A 20,746-nucleotide genomic window follows, 5' to 3' on the forward strand; every position below is an offset into this window, starting at 1 on the left:
ATTTATGTTTATAAATTTATCTCTAATAGTATTAACTCAGTATTTATGACAGTTTAAAATAATATAACTTGGAAATCTATAATTTAACTCTATAGGTAGCATCAATATTTTTCAGATGAACATGTCTATGGATTTATATTCATTTAAATAATTATTTTTCTTTTAAAATTTACTTTTTCTTTCTGGGAATCACTCTAGATGATAATCTAAAGTAAAAAGGCATGGCATTCTTCATTTACGGCCAAATGCATCAATAATCCTAACAGAAATTAAAAAAAACAAAAAACAAAAACTACAAATAATAAATAAACTACCACACTTACATAAAATATAACTGAGGTTTACTAAATGAGGCTTTAAAATTCAACTTTGTTAAAACAGTCACAAAATATCAGAATCCTATTTCTCAGCAGATAAGAGATAAGAGAAAGGATGGGTGGGGGTAGTCAGCAGAGGAAGATTTTCACTCTGAGTGACATGGCAAGTAATCAGGGAATGAAAGAACAGACTGAATTAAGAAGTTAGTAGCCTGCTGATTTCTAAGTACTTGACCACACTATTAGAATCATTCTCTCAAAAAGAATGGATTCACTTAAAAGTAAAGTAGCACAATCTGCAAAAATTATCTCATTAGCTTCACTAGGTGAAAATGGTTACAAAACAATGGGAATGAACTATCAAAAAAACTTCACAAGAAAATTAAACTGATAACGTAACAGCTAGACTGAGAATGAAAAGTACCCTCTGAAGGGAAATCAACAGGAAGTAATAACAGATGCTTCCATCTTCCTGAAAATTTGTGTGTGCAAGCAGGTATATTTCTATTCCTCCCACATTCAATCTAAAGGTATCTCAAGTAGTATATATAATTAAAAACAATTAAAGTATATATTTTGCAAATTCAACCAGGAACTAGAACTTGACCTGAAGAAATAAAGAATTGACTACCTCTGGTATTGTGGTCCCTGTAACACTTTTAGTAAAGAAAATAACTGAAGGTAATAAACTTCAAAACATTTTGGCATCTCAATATGCTGGAACAGAGAATAGTTTTTCACCTTGGCCATTACCAGGATTCCTCATTAGGAGCAACCATTTCCATAAGAAGAAACCACTTTGCAAAAAAATAAGAGACAGAGAGGGAAATAAGGAACTGGTCAAACTTTGTTTGGGGGAAATAGTCCAGGAACAGAAACAACCACCCAGATGGAAAGAAGACTCAGTGTACTGGTTACTGGAACAGCAGAATTATGAAGATGTGGCCACAGGGTTCCAGGGTATGTGATACAAAACATGCTTTTTGAGCAAATAAATATTTTTTCTTATAGATCTGAAACATCCAGAAACACACCTCTCTTCTACTGTTTCTTATACCTTTTTTAAAATTGTGTGTATGTGTGTGTGTTGGGGGGGGGGGGGCGAAGAGACCGAGGGGGGAAAATACTACATCCACTGTGTGTGTGTGTGTGTGTGTGTGTCGGGGGGAATACTATATCCAAAAATCTCACTTCTGAATAAATTTCTTTTAAAAAATGCAAATGAAATAGGAATTTTTTAGGGGTGAAATACGCAGGTTTAGGGTTAGGGTTAGGTCTATATTTAAAAAATAAATAAGGAGGGCCTCACATGTCCTATGTGAGGTTTGACCTTTGAGCTCAGAGTTGCTATACTGACCAAGTCAAAGGGGAATAGTGGCCAATCAGAGGGGATATTGAGGCACAAAAAACTGCATGCAGCCTTTATAAACCTGGAAAAAAGAAACTCAGTGTGACTCTTTCCCCGTGCCCATGTGGGAGTCTGTGCTGTGAGATTTATTCTCCCTCCCCACATGGGAGTCTGTACTTCTTCAATAAATCTCCACCTTTGCTATACCATCTTCTATTTGAGGTTTCATTCTTTGACTCCGACGGACAAAGAATCTGGGGAAGCCATCCTGCCCGGGGGAACACCTAGTGTTCCAGTCCAAAAATCCCATATCATAATGGTGCAACACTCTTCACGTTGAACTGTGAGTATACCCACAGATTCTGTCCCTTTTTTGTCCCTTGTATGATCTTGAGGCTGATGGATGCCCGCCAGCCACTTAAACTTGGCTGTCATCTAAAAAGTGGGCATTTCTCTCTCTCTCTTTCACTGCTCCTTTCTGGGTATATTCTCCAGGGCCAAAACCACAGCGAGCATGAGTCAGTCAAGTAAAAGCCACTAGGGTGACTGCTACTAAAAGAAAAAATCTCCCTTGTCAGGATAAACTGGTGCCAGGTCGGGTTAGCATTAGGCTGCCGCCAGTCTGAAGACAAAACCCGGCCATCGGCTGAATGAGTGAATGGGTCCCTTCCAAAGCTCCGAAGAACCAAAGAGGCAAATTCCTCCCCTGGGTTGAGAAATCTCGAATGTCTTTAAGTGAGTAAAGAACCTCGCAGGGGCGCTGGGAGAAAGGTCTCCATGGAGTGAAGGCAGCCTCATAGAGACAACACCTGTAATTAAACTCTGACCCGTCCAGGGGATGCATACAAGGGTTGGTCACCCAGCATCCTGGGTCCTCGCAGCTGTCTTAGACACCAGGAGAGAAACTCAGACACGTTTCCAAAAACATCATGTTTCTGACCCACTACATATGTCCACTCCTCTGGCCCAGATCCCAAGCAGGTTTTATTGAAGAATCATCTGCCTTTTTCTTCTGCTCTCTATCTCAGTCAGGTCAAATAGCATCTAGCCAAGACCACCGCCTCCGCAGTCCAGATCCCACTAAGCTTAACTTCTCAGTCTCCATTTGTGCAGGCCTCTCTAGTAAGGGTCCTAAGGGAAAACTTTTAGGCGAGAGTTAACACAAGCAGGGGCAGCCAACTGTTTCCACTCCTAGCATATAAGTATGGCCCTAGATCTTCCCACCAGGCATAAAAGGAGTTAATCACAGCCCTTAACCACTTCTGCCACCACCCTTGTAGAAGTTTTAGCCTTTCAGAGAATTCAGCATTATAGCCAGACACAGCTGTTAAGGTAGCCCATTAATTACTAGATCGAGTGTCTCTTGCCTTTATTGTGATCCTGTAAAATGGGCACCCACTCTTGGGAGTGTTATTAAAAGTCTCATTTTCACCATGTTTTTGTTTCCTGGTCCGTCATTAGAAATTTGAATAGGTAAGCCATTTCTCACAATTTGGGGATGCGTCCGAGACTTCTGTACACGTGAAGAGGGAAAGGCTGGTTTAAGGGGAGGCCCACACCACCCAATTTTGGATGGCCTCTTGGCCTAAGCCCCATTTCTTCACGGATGCTACAGAAAAGGCCCGAGACTGTTTGTCTTTGGAAGATGGCGAAAATGACACAAGGGGGATATACACGAGGCAAGCCACATGCATGGGCCAAAATGGTAAATTGGACTAAGTGTCATTTTGGTGGTTAAGTATCCTTGGAGGTCGGGTACATGTGACTGGGAAATGTCTGGGACATAAAGTGAATGCGGAGTTCTGATTTGCGGTTCTGTTCTCCCACAAGGGAAATGGTCAGAGAGAGACAAAGCAAATCTCGGAGTTTGCACGAAAGGTCAGAAAAGACCTGCTGAGGATGGAAAACAGAAATTCTAGACCTAGGGAATGCATTCCCCAAAACAGTCCATTGGGAGAATGCTGAGGTTCTGGGGAGGGTCAGTCCCCAAACCAGGGACAGGAGACATCGCTCTGCTTTGGTACTTTTTTTTTTTAACACGTTAAGCGCCCTGTCAGTCACCAGTGACTGACACTGTACTTTCCGTCCGGAAGACAAAACAGGCTGGGTGCTTAATGTGCTAATGAAAGGCATTCTCAGGTGTGGGTTGTGCACACTTGTAAATCTTGTGTATAAGAGTGTCTCTGTTGATATTTTGTGTCTTTGTTGTTTGGATCAATCTGTTTAAAGAGGGGGCATGTCCCACTTTGCTGGGGGCCCAGCTGCTTGTGGACAGGCTGAACACATGGCAGGGATTTCAGGAACTTTAAGGCATCAGTGGCCAGGAATTCAGGGTTTGAATTCTGAGAGACTTTTTGTCTGTGTGTCTGTAATGTAACTTTGGTTACTGATGTTTTTTGCTAGTTTCATTTGCTTTTCACTGTTTTATGAACATAAGGAACCTTCTGTTTCTGCGCTGTGTGGGCTTTGTGCCCTCCAGAACCAAAGGTCATTTTGCTGTGCTGGGTTAAGATTTTAAGATTCAAAGGCTAATTTGAAAGTATAAAATTTGTGAAGGTTGTGTATGTGATAAGGTTGAAAAGAAATGTGTTAACCCAGGGAAGTTTAAACAATGGCCTGACCACTAGCTAAAGTTGTAGCCTGCCTGTAGCTAACAAACCATTATCTCCCACACCTGAGGCAAAACAGGTGGAGGAAGAGGAAAAAGGGGCAGTTTTAACCTGAAAAGCAGCTTTTAGGTTTTAAAGCCGCAGAATGAGAGGCAACACTTGCAAAACTCACACAGGTGCTCTGGAGGGGCAGGGCGGGGAAATCTTCAAAGCCCTGCCAGAATCATGCCCAGTATGCAGTCAGTACACAGCATCAGTAGTGCCAGAACGGGGTGGTTCGTGCCTGCCTGTGACGTCCCAAACCACGCAGGTCGGCCAAAGCAGAACTGAGGTTGGCTATGTGGTGGTCACAGCTTGGTCGCTTCTGTGCTCATGGGGGCATAGTGGCGAGGGAATAGGCGGGCAGTAGGGGTGTCCTCCCAGCCTTTCTACGCAAAGGATAACAGTCCAAAAACATATTGTATGTGTCTGTGCTTCTGTGGCATTACTAGAATATAACAATTTATTAGCCAAATTGAAAAGGGCTAATTCCGCCCTAACTGGTTTGGCTCAGTGGATGGAGTGTTGGCCTGTGGACTGAAGGGTCCCAGGTTCGATTCCAGTCAAGGGCATATACCTTGGTTGCAGGCACATCCATGTTTCTAACTCTCTATCCCTCTCCCCTCCTCTCTGTAAAAAAAAAAAAAAAAATCAATAAAATATATTTTAATAAAATAAAATGTTAATTTAAATGTTTAAAAAAAGAAAAAAAAAAGGGTTGATTCTGTGGTCCGGACCAAATCTTTAATGTTAAAACCGGTTTAAGCTTTGGTAATCTTCAAATTGAGTATACTTTGGCAGCACTTCCGAGTGTAAACTCTCAAGAATTTAACTGAGAGACAGCTTTGTGACACCCCGAGGGCTCTGGGGTGGCTCAAAGATCTATACGCTCTTCCTAAAAAGAAATATTTTTTAACTAAATTAGACCGATTCAGTATCATTGAAATTGCACAAGGAAGCTCTGTCAAATAAAAACTAACAACAGTATCTATTCAGACACATATACTTTGTTTTCAATGTTTGATACACCTCCTGAAATAAGCCATGTGCCACGTTATTTTTTATATACAAACTAGGGGCCCGGTGCACGAAATTCGTGCACGGGGAAGGAGGGGTTCCTCAGCCTGATCTGCACCCTCTCCAATCTGGGAGCCCTCAGGGGATGTCCTACTGACGGCTTAGACCTGCTCCCCATGGTCCTCTGCTCTCTGTGGACCTGCCTGCTTGACGCCACCATAGGCCCTGGTGTCTGCTCTCTGTAGGGGACTGCCTGTCCTTCGCCGCTGGGGTCAGGGGCAAGCAGCGCCCTGCTGTCTTCTCTCTGGCTCACCACTGCAGGGGCAAGCAGGGCCCTGGTGTCTGCTCTCTGTGGGGGCCCTGCAAGGGACTGCTTGCCCCTCGCTGCCACGGACAGTGGAAAGCAGGGCCCTGCTGTCTGCTCACTCGCTGCAGGGGACGTTCCCGCCCCGTTCCTGGCCGCTTGGGTGTGCGCCAGCTTGGAGTGCCTGGGTCCTGGGGATGTTCCCACCCCAACCCCGGCCGCTTGGCACCTGCAAGCGTAGGCCCGGCATTCCAGACTTCGGCTGCTCTGGGCCTATGGACGGGCCTACAGGCTCAGAGCAGCCTGGCTCCAGAGGACGCCTGTCCCTGTGACAGGGCTGTGGCCAGATTCCCCTCCTGCTCCCAGCCACTCCTGCTGGGTTTCCCCTCCCGCTCCCAGGCGCCTTGGCGGGTTTCCCCTCAGCTCCCAGGCACTGTGGCGGGTTTCCCCTCCCGCTCCCAGGAGCTGTGGCGGGTTTCCCCTCAGCTCCCAGGCGCCTTGGCGGGTTTCCCCTCGGCTCCCAGGCACTGTAGCGGGTTTCCCCTCAGCTCCCAGGCGCTGCCCATTCCCCTCCCGCTCCCAGGCGCTGTGGCGGGTTTCCCCTCCCGCTCCCAGGCACTGTGGCAGGTTTCCCCTCCCGCTCCCAGGGGCTGTGGCGGGTTTCCCCTCAGCTCGCAGGCGCTGCCCATTCCCCTCCAAGCCGCTGCCCCTCCTCGCAGCCACTGTGGCTGGGCTTGCCCTCCCACCTCCCACCTCCCACCTCCCACCTCCGCAGCCTTGGCTCCATTTCTGTCCTCGAGGCCTCTACTTAGCTCCCTTCTGTACCGCTTGGCCTCCATGTTGTCCTCAGTCTTCCCTCGCAACTGGTATATGCAAATTAACCGCCATCTTTTAGCTTCTATAATTGAAACATTGTATCTTTTGGAACTGATGCTTCAGGAGCTCAGAGCCAGGCGGCAGCAGGCGGGGAACCTTGGCTTCCTCCGTCACTGGAGCAAGCAAGCCTCATGTTCCCCTTCAAGCTGCCTGGCTGCCGGCAGCCATCTTGGCTGACAGTTAATTTGCATATCGCCCTGATTAGCCAATGGGAAGGGTAGCGGTCGTACGCTAATTACCATGTTTCTCTTTTATTAGTGTAGATTGATTGTTGTACTAAAAGGTTGTTGTCTCAGAATGCTATAGAGTAAAGGTTTTATCAATTGCATTTTAAACAAATCTATAACCATGCCACTTTTGAATTTTGTCATATTGGACAGCCATTGCTTTACTTTGGTGCATTTAAGTCTTTAGAAAAACCCATAGAAAGGACTCTGAATTACTCTAAATTCCAGGCTTCTAAGCAGGTCATATCTTTGAACTAAAAGGGGTTTGTAGAACTTCAGGGAATTATTAAAAGTATATATAGAAAGTGGTACCCCCTTTGAGCATACCTAAGTGAAATATATAGATGAGTACTAGATATTCAGGGGTAAATTTAAGCTTAAAAGGGGGAAATAAAAATCTCTTCCACCAGTACTCACCATTAATAAAAACTAAGAAGGTGTGCATTTTTCCTAAACTATTCCCTGCAAAGTCAACTAGCATGTCCCTCTCCCAGGTATTTTCGGGGGAGCAACCAAGTTGGTTGCCCAGTTTAAAAGAAAATTGTATCTCTGAGGTGGCATTTTTAAGGATTGGAAATAAAACAGCAGAAATTGAGGTTCAGTAGAAACTAAGAGTTAAGCCAGTGAGCAGGGAAGTTTAAAATACTAAATTTGGCTAGAAATAGATTCCATCCTTTCTTCAGAAATCAGGCAGAGGATAAATCCTTTAATGACTAAGGGGATACAAGGGTTGGGGACCGGAGTTGTTTATACTTTCCCTGGATACTGGCTGAACCAGGGTTCCGGGTATTGTGGAAATTCTCTTAATTCCTCATCCTAGAGTAGATCCCTAGGAAATTCAGTTCAGCAGGTACTTCAACCCATCCAGTTCAGCGGGTACTTCAAACACATTACAGCCATCTCAGGCCCTTTTTAATCAAAGACAAGGGCTTGCCTGAGAGCAAGACATGAGGTACACTTCCCCCAAAAGATAGGGAGGCAGGAGGGCGGCTTGTGTGTGAGCTTGGGTGGCCACCACAGTGGTAAGTGAGGTTAGTCCACCCGGCAGCCTTGTTTGCGACCTTCCGTGGGCAAGGTACCCCTCACTCCTAGATTCAGAGTGGGAACTCCCTTCAGCCTTGGCCAGGTGGGGGATGGCCCACTGGCAAGGACATCTTTGTGAGCACAATGGACACAGGAATCATCCTTGTGCACTTCTTTTTCTTTCTTCTTCTTTCTTTCAGATGGGAAGCGTGTCATCCACACTACATAAAGACAGCCCCTAGGATGCATCCTCAAAAATTAGGATAATTTGCCCTAACCGGTTTGGCTCAGTGGGTAGAGTGTCAGCCTGCGGACTGAAAGGTCCAAGGTTCGATTCCGGCCAAGGGCATGTGCCTTGGTTGCGGGCACATCCCAGTAGGAGGTGTGTAAGAGGCAGCTGATCGATGTTTCTCTCTCATCGATGTTTCTAACTCTCTATCCCTCTCTCTTCCTCTGTGTAAAAAATCAATAAAATATATTTTTTTAAAAATTAGGATAATTTGACCCATAAATCTTAAAGAAATAATGCCTGATTTTTCTCTGCACTCAGGTTTAGCCTCAATACCAACTAGCAAATGGGGAAAGTTGGCCCCCAGAAGGAAGCCTCAAGTATAACACCATCCTACAATTAGATCTTTTCTGTAGGAAAAATGGAAAATAGTTGGAAATCCCATATGTCCAGACTTTCTTTACTCTAGGGCAGTGGTCGGCAAACCACGGCTCACGAGCCACATGTGGCTCTTTGGCCCTTTGAGTGTGGCTCTTCCACAAAATACCACGTGCGGGCACTCACGTACAGTGCAATTGAAACTTCGTGGCCCATGCGCAGAAGTCGGTTTTCGGAAAGGAGATAGACGAAACAAGTATATAAGACGAGTGTGGATGGGAGAGTCGGAAGGGGTCGACCTCAGCGAACGTACCTCAATCAGATTGAGGACGTTTTTAGCAAAGGCCAGCTTAGGAGTACCCTAATTAAGTTAATAACAATGTACCTACCTATATAGTTTAAGTTTTAAAAATTTGGCTCTCAAAAGAAATTTCAGTCGTTGTACTGTTGATATTTGGCTCTGTTGACTAATGAGTTTGCCGACCACTGATCTAGGGGACAAGCCAGAGGCAGGTGGAAAACCATAAACTTGTTCCTTCAGTCCTGGCAGTAACAACCCAAAGTTCACCAAGGGAGAAGGCGGAGGCCTAGGAATAAGCCAACATTAACTTGCACCAAGACAGATGAAGGATCTGATCATACTTTAGCTCAGATCCCCTTCTCACCCTGGGACATGAAATAAATTAAAAGTGATTTAGGAAAGTTCTTGGAAGACCCTGACAAATATATTAAGATCTTCCAAAACCTCAAATGTTTGACCTCTCATATAGAGTCATTATGCTCATATTAAACCTGACCCTCTCAGCTGCTGAAAAGCAAGGTCCTGAAACTGAGAGGTAGAAAAGAAAGCACTGCCAGTTCCATATTATGGAAGGCCTCAGACGTAGTAAAACAAAGCCTATTAATTACTCTAAATTAACCACCATTCATCAAGGGGCTGACGAAAACCCCTCAGCTTTTTAGAAAGGCTCAGGGAGGCTTTGGTTAAGCACACCAACATTACCCCAGATTCAGAATTGGGACAACTAATTTTAAAGAACAATTTTATCACTCAGGCTGTCCCAGACATCAGGAGGTTGCAAGAATTGGCTATTGGTCCCAAGACTAAATTAGAGAATCTCCTGAAAGTTACAACCTCTGTGTTCCACAACAGAGACCAGGATAAGGAAAAAGGAGAAACAGGAGAAGCCAGGCCAAAACCAAGGCTCTTGGTCTGTGCTTTGGGAGTAGGAGCCCCAGGCGAACAGTCAGTCCAGCTTACCTGCTACAAATGTGGCCAGGTCGGACATATACGCCCAAGCTGCCACAAAGGGTGTGGTAAACCCCCAAAGCCCTGTCCTGTCAAGGAAACCACTGGGAGTGGGACTGCCCCCAGAGACTGAGGTCCCTTGGGGTGGGGCTGGCGACCCAGTTGGCCCCACAGGACTGATGGGGCTGAGGGTCCCCCAACCCGGCTCCTCAGAGGACTGCCACCTCCACCCAGGAGCCCTGGGTAAGCCTGATAGTGAGGGACAAGGAAACTAATTTCCTCCCTGACATTGGAGCCCCTTCTCTGTACTCCTCCCAAACCCTCAGTAAATCATCCTCAGAGGCTGTAGTCATTACAGACATGTCTGGAAAGCCAATAAAGAAATATTTTTCTCAGCCTTTAGGGTGCAGCTGGGGCGAGTTGCCTCTTTCCCATGCCTTCCTGATCCTGCAGAAAGCCTCATGTCCACATCAGAGACAGTATCCTCTCAACCCTGAGGCTCGAGAAGGACTCAATATTCTAATAGTCCATCTATTTCAGAAGCCCAAGGTTTATTGAAACCTGTCGTAGTCCTTACAATACCCTCATCTTAGGGGTATAAGAGCCTAATAGAGGAGGAGGACTAGTTCAGGACTTATAACTAGTAAATAAGGCAGTGATTCCTTTCCACCCAATTGTCCCTAACCCTTACATTTTACTTGCCCAGATTCCAGAGGACACAAAGTGGTTTACAGTACTAGATCTCAAGGATGCCTTTTTCTGTATGTACCCCTACATCCTAACTCACAGTCCCTATTTGACTTTAGAACAGCGGTTCTCAACATGTGGGTCGCGACCCCTTTGGGGGTCGAACGACCCTTTCACAGGGGTCGCCTAAGACCATCAGAAAACACATATATAATTACATATTGTTTTTGTGATTAATCACTATGCTTTAATCATGTTCAATTTGTAACAATGAAATTGGGGGTCACCACAACATGAGAAACTGTATTAAAGGGTCGCAGCATTAGGAAGGTTGAGAACCACTGCTTTAGAAGATCCCTAATAATCAAAGCCATCAGCTAACATGGTCAGTACTGCCTAAGGATTTTGGGGAATAGCCCTCATTTATTTAGGCAGGTCTTTAAACAACTCAAAAGGCTCCTTTTACAGGCCCCAGCTTTAAGTCTCCCAACAGGTCAGCAGCCTCAACTCCTAAATCCATCTGCTTCAAGTGAGCCTTGAATGCCAGCACAGGAGGAGGACGAAACTGTACTGTCATCAACTGAATCACCAGATTTCTATTTGTGTGAGCCTCTAGGACCAGAAACTTCTCTTTTGATGGGATCCTAAAGAGTTAATGAGTACCAGATAAGTAACATACTCTGATATTTCTAGATAAATCAGTCTTTTCATCTTTTTAATAGTTCTTATTCTGTCTTTTTTTTAAGTATCACCTAAACCCTCAGCTGGTACCTGGAGAAGAACTTTTCTGCCCTTGCTGGGACCTAGAAACCCCATAAGATGTTCCTACTTATAGCTCCTTTTTGTATCCCTGACATAGCAAATTTTTCAGCCATTCTGGCTTCCCAAATCCCTAACTATTAAGTATGTTATAAGCAGCCAAATTCAGGGTCAAATAATCTCAATTGGATATTTATCTCCCATATCCCTAGAATAAAATGTACTAAATCTTAGTCTATAGGACAACATATGCTACCACTACCACCAACCAATCAGGACCACTTCTCAAATTTCTGAGAATACTGACCAGAATTTTAAGGACATCCAGAAGTCTATAGTTTCTTTCTTTTTAAAAAAAAAATATATTTTATTGATTTTTTTACAGAGAAGAAGGGAGAGGGATAGAGAGCCAGAAACATCGATGAGAGAGAAACATCGATCAGCTGCCTCCTGCACGCCCCCGAGTGGGGATGTGCCCGCAACCAAGGCACATGCCCCTGCCCGGAATCGAACCTGGGACCCTTGAGTCCGCAGGCCGACGCTCTATCCACTGAGCCAAACCGGTTCGGCAGAAGTCTATAGTCTCTAACACACCTGTTCCTTACTCACAGAGAAGCCCTTGGTTAGCTGAACAGAGCAGAGTCTGTGCTATGGGTAACACTTCTTGCTGCAAGCAGCTTAGTGAAAGGCAAGGCCTCACAATCCCTTTCCCCAGAAGTCCAGGTACTAATTAAAGGTATGATGCCATCCCTATTAGCTAGCTCCCCTTCTCAGACTCTTGTTCATGCTGTTTTTTATTACTCATCTTTAACCATTACCTGTTTATGTTTCATATCCTCATATTTAGAAGCCCTAAAGCTAAAATGGTCCTCCGCATGGAACTGCCAAAAAAGGCCACTACATGCATTGTCCATGGACCCTTATACCGCCCACTTCCAATGGGACCCTGACTGCCAACCCCAAACTACGACACCTTTGCCAACAGGAAGCAGCCAGAAAGACCCAACATCCCCTGTCTCCAAAGGTAGCTGGAGCTTCCTAATTGAAGGGGGGACTGGAATAGGAATTTTTAGGGGTGAAATAGGCAGGTTTAGGGAATTTTTAAAAATTAAAAGGGTCCATAGAAAAAGCACAGGCTAAGGAGCTGCAAAAAGTTACATTTCCATAAGACAAAGGAAAGGCAGAAGTTACATTTCCATAAGACAAGGGAACTAGGAGTTGTCAAAGGTCTATATTTACAAAATAAAGAAGGAGGGCCTTACCTATGTGAGATTTGACCTTTGAGCTCAGGAGTTGCTATATTGACCAAGTCAAAGGCGAATAGTGGCCAATCAGAGGGGGTATTGAGGCACAAAAACTGCAGCCTTTATAAACTGGGGAAAAGGAACTCAGTGGGACTCTTTCCTCCTCCCCATGTGGGAGTCTGTATTTGTCTATAATAACAAAAGCGTAATATGCTAATTAGACCGGATGTCCTTCCAGACATCTTTCCAGACAACCTTCCCAATGAAACCAGGGCTGCAAGAGAAGCCCAATGATAAAACTGAAAATAAATAAGGAATGTTTTATTGACATCTAAATTGCTGAGCAAGTTTGAGTTTTGTTTTGATAATGCAAATTCCCACAACTGTCACCCAGCTGTGTGAAAATTATCACAATTCATCTTAATAAAAACTGACACGGTATAAACACCACAACTTTAGTGAAGTCAGAGTAGGAATGGATACAATGGATCCAATCAACTGATCCTCTCACCTCACTGAATGAGAAACAGGAGGGGCTGGCAATTAACTACAGTGGATCACTGAGAACCACAGCCACTGTCTTAGCCTACACAAACAAACAAAAATTTAAAGGAATTCCAAGTTAAAGGAGTATCTTGATTTAAAATTTTTAATAGATGAGATTAAATAGATACAAAAAAGAGTAAGTAAAAATAGAGAATTTCTTCAGATTAAGGCAGAAATGACAAGGCATCATACTACTACATTTAAGAAGTAAGATTTATCTAAATGTAAAATACAACTTTTCTCTCAAAAACAAATGCATTTACAATGTCCTTTATTGGAACAAACAAGTCTGCAGCTGAAAATGTACAATTAAAAACTTTCAGACAAAAATCAACAGGTACAGTCAAGTTAAATTGGTTTTTACTAAAGTAAATAAATTAAAATTGAGTATTCAAGTTCAAGAGCATATTTTTTTTTCTTTTAAAGGTAACATTCCATTTTAAAACTCTATAGTGAACTGAAACATAAAAACTTCAAATAAAGCTTTCTTTAACACCTGAGGTAGTAGCATAAAATCCAAATTGGCTATATTTTTTATTAACACAACTAGAGGCCCAGTGCACAAAATTTGTGCACTCGGCGGGGGGGCTTCAGCCTGGCCTGCGCCCTCTCACAGTCAGACATCCTTAGCGCTGTTTCAAAGGCAGGAGAGGCTCCCGCACCACCGCTGCGCTCGCCAGCCATGAGCCCAGCTTCTGGTTGACCAGTGCTCCCCCTGTGGGAGTACACTGACCACCAGGGGGCAGCTCCTGTGTTGAGAGTCTGCCCCCTGGTGGTCAGTGTGGGACATTACGACCAGTCATTCCGCTGTTCGGTCGATTTGCATATTACCCCTTTATTATATAGGATAAGTATGTATTGATATTCTCAAATTTATGATATAACAGTAAAACCTCATATTAGATTCATGATAGAAAAGTGATTATTTTCTATTATTATATACACTAATCAGCACTTACCTAGAAAACAAGAACACAAAGCAATAAGGAGGGAGTTTTAATGCACATACAGGAAGATAAAAATTATTCTTTTTTATTTTTAAACTACATTTACTGGGCGGACAATGGTTCTGTAATAAGATCACATAGATTTCAAGTATACAGATAATGTATCATAGAATATATGATATATATACACATATATATATGTGTCAAATATATGGTGATGCAAGAAGATTTGACATTGGGTGGTGGGCACACGAAAATTTCATTCTCATTAATGGCCAATGCCAAGTACCACATTAAATGTATTTTAATGTATAATTATAAGTCCTTTCTTATTTAAACCATACAAAGTCATCCCTCAGGTGTGAAGAGTAGGGATAAGTGAAGTTAACTTGCCCAGGCCACACTTACTAAAACGGGAGAGCCAGGCTCCATTCAAAGCTATCCCTGGCCTCAAACTGTGGACTGTTCTAACAATAACATAGAAACTTAGCATCTGTTCAAGTCAGAACTAATTGACACAAAGAAGTAATACATTTCTAACTAGAAATTCTGAAAAGAAAATGAACATTCTGTTTTTGATGTGCTGTAACTGATAAAGTATAGGTTAGATGAGCTAAGAGTTATAAGTAAGAATAATTATGACCATGTTAATCTTAGAAGGGAAAGCCAAGCTCAGATATTGACTAAATAATTAAGTAAATGGTACGGAATTTTCAAGACCTTCAAAAGATAGCTGCTAACTACTTTTGAAGATAGGCTAGTTAAATACTTTATGAAAACTTTGGTTTTTATTTGAGAGGAAAATTAATCAGTATGTGCATCTGATGCAAAAAACAAGCTTTATATTTCAATGATTTTCTATATTAATGTGACAAAATAAATACATATTTTCCAAAGAGGTCTCTTTTATTTTAACTCTAACCTTTTTTTTTTTCTTTTTCTTTTTTTGGTTAATCCTTACTGGATGATATTTTTTCCATTGAGCTTTATTTTTTTAATATATTTTTTATTGATTTCAGGGAGGAATGGAAGGAGAAAGAGATAGAAACATCAATGATGAGAGAGAATCATTAATGGGCTGTCTTGTACTCAACCCCTATTGGGGATGGAGACCACAACCTGGTCATGTGCCCTGACTGGGAATCAAACCATGACCTCTTGGTTCATAGATCCACACTCAACCACGGAACCACACCAGCCTGGCTCCATTTAGAGAGAGTGGAAGGGAGGGAGGAGAAAGGGAGAGTGAGAGAGAGAGGGAAGGGGAGGGAGAGAAGTAGTGAAGGAGAGGGAGAGAGAGAGTGGAAGGGAGGGAGGAGAAAGGGAGAGTGAGAGAGAGAGGGAAGGGGAGGGAGAGAAGTAGTGAGGGAGAGGGGGGGAGAGAGAGACAGACAGACAGACAGACAGACATTGATGTGAAAACAACACATCGATTGCTTCCAGAATGTGCCCTACCAGGCTGAAGATCCAAATAGCAAACCAGGTACGTGCCATAGGAAATAATTTTTTCTTTCTGAAAGTAGTAATAATTGTGATTTAAATAAGGAAGTTATATTTGACAGTTAAATAAGGATGAATTGAAATTATATGTATGAAGTGAAAATTGATTTCTAGGTGATAAAAATTAATAGTTCTGCTTGCAGATCAATTAACAATTTTCGAGTAACATAAAAGATGATGACTAAAGAGAAACAGCATCAAGGGGAAGATAAGGCTGCCTTTTCTATGCATGTATAGGGTATCCCCCAAACATGTATACATACTTTAACAGTTCATAAGTTACTTAATTTTCACTCCTTTTGAGGTTTAACTGATTTGAAATAATGGGTGTAGCCAGACTAAGCTTTGAACAAAGAAAATTTATCCCAAAGTGCCACTACACTATTTTTATGGGGATACATAAAAAAAGTTTAAGGTACAAAACCTGCAACAGTGGACGAATTGAGGGCACACATATACTGAACAAAATGGTTCCTGATGTCTGTAATTTCATTGCTTCGAGTTATCAGCAGTGCCTGGACCAGAACAGTTATCAGTTTGAAATCAGGCATAGATTCTTCTAAATTTTGAAAATGAACTGTATGTTAATAAACACTGACTTTATAATCATTCAAAGTGCATATATATTTTTGAGGGAACACCCTGTATTTGTCTCCATTTCTGGAAATAAGCAGTGGTTTAAGGATGAGCAACTACATGCCAATTGTCATTGGTGCCCCATTCAAAGACCAACACCCAACCTACTCTACAAAACAGCCTTTTAAAATAGGCCCAGTGAGATCTTTATTAAAAAAAAACAAAACGACTTCATTACACCTCAGGCCATAATTATACCTAAGTGGATTTAAAATTTTCTCTAACACTGACTTCACATTTTTCCTATTTTCCTAATTATATTTTAAAATTTGTGCACTGGGGGGCGGGGAAAGGGGAATGTCCCTCAGCCCAGCCAGCACCCTCTCCAATCTGGGACCCCTCAGGAAATGTCCAACTGCTGGTTTAGGCGGCAGTCGTACAACCCTCTCAAAATCCAGGACTGCTGGCTCCCAACCACTCACCTTCCTGCCAGCCTGATCACCCCCTAACCACTCCCCTGCCAGCCTGATCACCCCTAACCACTCCCCTGCCAGCCTGATTGACGACTGACTGCTCCCCTGCCGGCCCGATTGCCCCCAACTGCCCTCCCCTGCTGGCTTGGTCACCCCCAACTGCCCTCCTTCCCCTGCTGGCCTGATCACCCACAACTTCCCTCCCCTACTGGCCATCTTGTGACCACATGGGGGCGGCCATCTTGTGCAAGGGTGTGATGGTCAATTTGCATATTACTTCTTTATTATATAGGATATGAGTTGTTCTGCATTGTGTTGTGGGTTTTTTTGGATACATAATTCCAATCTGTATTGTTCCTTAGACTCATTGACTTTGAAATCTAAACCAGAAAGCAACACTGACATATGTGTCACTTTTATAAAACTAAGTACAGACCTCAGAGATACTGTAGGGTCAGTTACAACCAAAGCAATAAAGCAAATATCACAATATAAAGTGAGCCACATAAATTTTTTGGTTTCCAAATGCATATGAAAGTGTTTACACTGTATTATAATCTAGCATATATGCAATAGCATTTATGTCTTAAAATGTACATAATTTGCCCTAACCAGTTTGGCTCAGTGGACAGAGCATTCGGCCCTCAAACCAAAGGGTCCCAGATTCTATTCCAGTCAAGAGCATAAACCTCAGTTGCGGGCTCAATCACCAGCCCTGGTCAGGGCATGTGCAGGAGACAACCAATTTATGTATCTCTTTCACATGGAGGTTTATCTCTCTCTCTCTCTCTCTCTCTCTCTCTCTCTCTCTCCCTCTGTATTTCCCCCTCCCACTTTCTCTAAAAAAAATAAAAATAAAAAAAAATCAATGGAAAAATATCCTCAGGTTAACAACATATCCTTAGGATTAACAACAACAAGAAAAATGTACATACCTTAATTCAAAATACTTTTTATTGCTAAAAATGCTAACATTCACCTCATCCCTCAGTGAGTCATAAATTATTTGTGGGTGAAGGGTCTACCTTAAATTTTAAGGAATGCAATAGTCGCAAAACTCAATAAAGTGAAGTGCAACAAAACCAGGTATAGTAAGACTTCACTTAACATCATTGATAAGTTATTGGAAATGTGATAAAAACAACACATTTACCACAGGCTAATTGCTAAATATGAGTTAAGTTCCCACCACATCTCATCAACATTATAACAAAACAAGGTTGAACAAAACTATCCTATATAATAAAAGGGTAATATGCAAATCGACCAAACAGCAGAATAACTGGTCAGTATGACCCGCACTAACCACCAGGGGGAAGACGCTCAATGCAGGAGCTGCCCCCTAGTGGTCAGCCCAGAAGCCGAACTCATGGCTGGTGAGCGCAGCGGCAGTGGCGGGAGCCTCTCCCACCTTCGAGACAGCACTAAGGATGTCCGACTGACAGCTTAGGCCCACTCCCCACGGGGATCGGGCCTAAGCCATCAGTGGGACATCCCCCGAGGGCTCCCAGACTGTGAGTAGGCGCAGGTCGGGCTGAGGGACGCCCCCTTCCCCCGAGTGCACGAATCTCGTGCACTGGGCCTCTAGTGTTATATAAGGACCTGCTGTATTCCTATAATTACTTGGTGTTATTCAATTAGTTTTGTCACCAAAACTGAGATGGCCCAAGTAGAATTGGAATTTCGTAAAAGGGAAGTTATTCTTGGAAATTTCACCTTACATCCTATGAATATGCAGTTTTGCATACACACTAGATAATGAGCAATTTCTTCACAAGTTCCACTCAATTTCTTCCTTTCTCCTATACTGAATTGCCTAATTTGACCTTACAGCCACCATGGAGATGATGAAGTTCCCTTTATAAGCAATCATCACATTTAAAATCATCTTTTCCCACAAGCCAGTTTCAATTACCTAACTTAGACAATACTTTATCAGCTCACAGAGTAGCTATTATATAACTATATCAACATGTATCTGTGATTTCTATTATAATTCTGTGATTTCTTAGTTATCACTCCACCATGACTAAAAATAAGTGAAAAAAAGATTTAACCTTTGAGATAATTTAAAAGAGAAAGACTTAGTCCTGTTCATCTTTGTTTACTATCACTTAAAAAAGGAATTACCACAGGCTAAATGCTTGGTAAGGTATGTAACTGAATGAGAAGAACCCACTGGTAAACATTTCTGAGAACAAGGAAGATGGGTGTTTCTGAGTACCCTGCCTGTGCTTTCACTCCCATTGTCAGCCTACCTCTATGAGGCCATTACTAGGTCGAAGAGGAGGCTTAAAAATACAACACAGGCTTTGGAAAAAAAACACTAGTTCTGTTCTGTTTCCCAATACGAAAACCAGTAATGCCTATAGGGTTTGTAAAGAGTTTGATTTTATTAATCCTTTTGTCCCTTATATAGGAAAGCTGCAGGAGATTTTCTTTTTTTTTCTTTTTTTAAAAATATATTTTATTGATTTTTTTACAGAGAGGAAGGGAGAGAGATAGAGAGTTAGAAACATCGATGAGAGAGAAACATCGATTAGCTGCCTCCCGCACATCTCCTACTGGAGATGTGCCCGCAACCCAGGTGCATGCCCTTGACCGGAATCGAACCCGGGACCTTTCAGTCCGCAGGCCGACGCTCTATCCACTGAGCCAAACCGGTTTCGGCTGCAGGAGATTTTCTTCACTGATTGTCAAATTAACAGGTTTTAAAAATGATGTGGCTGAAAAATAATTTCTAGTTCTGCAAAGGGATACGTGTATACTTAAATGCATTCTATATATCAAAACTAAACACCATGGTAACCAGTAACTGTAGTGGATTCTGTGAAATGCCTTCCATTGAATTAATCTAGAGTATGTTTATTTTTCTCTTATTCCCCTTTTGCTTTAGGCTTTTCATCGATTTATTTTATCCTAATATCCTTTCACACTGACATAGGAAATATATGATGACAGAAAATAACATGTGTGTCATTGAGATACTGGTTCAAAGCTGGTACATAAACAATTAAGTCTCCTTTGTAGTAAGTTATATTCCACAGGTGGTTAAAGACACATTAGTATTAGGAAGCTATAAGCCATACATTTTATATTATTTTTCTAGTTATGATATAAGTGAAAAAATGATTTAACTCTGAGATCATTTAAAATTATATATTTTAAAGGAAAACAAAAACATGAGCCATTTTGAAAACAACAAAGCTTGTTTAACTGAAAGTTCTTTGAAGAAATATCAATGCTTCTCCAACATTTAAAAGGTAAAAGAGAAGAGGAGGAAAAAAGTGAAAGCAGTTACAACTCTGTGAATATAACACCACCCCCAAATTCAAGATGAATTTCACAGCTTGTTATAAAACTAACATTCAAGCCTCAGACTCTGGGCTTGAGCTCCGGGTAAATTAAAGTTTCAGCATCCAGACATTCCCTAAAGAGATGAAATCTGGACTTGCCACAGTGAAAGATACAATAGGAATGTAGTACAATTGTTCAAATACCCATCACACGCTTGTATTGAAATTACATCTGTTTTTTACAACACACGATGCTTGTAATTCCTTAGCCAGAGTTTAAACCATGTTCTAAGTCCTCAGTCACTGGTCTAAGGCAACTTTTCAGCTTTCGCTTCTCACAGTGTAAACAAGTTAAAATAGCCCAGCCTATATTCTTCAGTGGTTGGGCATCACCCTATGAAACAGGAGGTCCAGGTTGGGGCACGTGCCTAGGACAGTGATGTCGAACCTTTTGAGCTCGGTGTGTCAGCATTTTGAAAAACCCTAACTTAACTCTGGTGCCGTGTCACATATAGAAATTTTTTGATATTTGCAACCATAGTAAAACAAAGATGTATATTTTTGATAATTATTTTATATAATTAAATGCCATTTAACAAAGAAAAATCAACCAAAAAAATGAGTTTGTATGTCACCTCTGACACGCGTGTCATAGGTTCGCCATCACTGGCCTAGGATGTGGCCTCAATCCCTAGTAGGAGGCCTGCAGAAGGCAGCCAATCAAAGATTCTCTCATTATTGATATTTCTATCTCTTTCTCCCTCTCCCTTTATCTCTGAAATAAATAAAAATATATTGGAAAAAAATATTGCTGGTGGGTCACTAGGAATAATAGTGAGTGGCACCACTACTATATAAAATAAATACTTCACCACGTAATCATTAGGTGGGTAAATAAATGAGAATGTGGTAAAACTCCCACAAGTTAAATGTGTATGGTTAGTGTCCCTGGGAAGGACCTGACGCACTTTGCCTGTCCATAGCAGAAGCCCATCAACCACTAGCTGCAAAATCAATTCATAATATGTATTTGAGTATATTAAAACAAAATAATTCTTTCACAGAAAAAAGCAGCAGAATGAGAGAAACTCATATAACATTT

The 20,746-nt window shown here is 42.2% G+C and overlaps 1 protein-coding gene across 25 annotated transcripts in view; it reads right to left on the reverse strand.

The window, feature by feature from the left end:
- PARD3 (par-3 family cell polarity regulator) overlaps nucleotides 1-20,746 on the reverse strand; it is a 724,129-nt gene that overhangs the window by 359,086 nt on the left and 344,297 nt on the right. The gene's annotated exons all lie outside the window — the stretch shown is intronic.

This window comes from Myotis lucifugus, unplaced genomic scaffold (genome assembly GCF_000147115.1).
Source record: "Myotis lucifugus unplaced genomic scaffold, Myoluc2.0 scaffold_29, whole genome shotgun sequence".
Classification (NCBI taxonomy): domain Eukaryota; kingdom Metazoa; phylum Chordata; class Mammalia; order Chiroptera; family Vespertilionidae; genus Myotis; species Myotis lucifugus.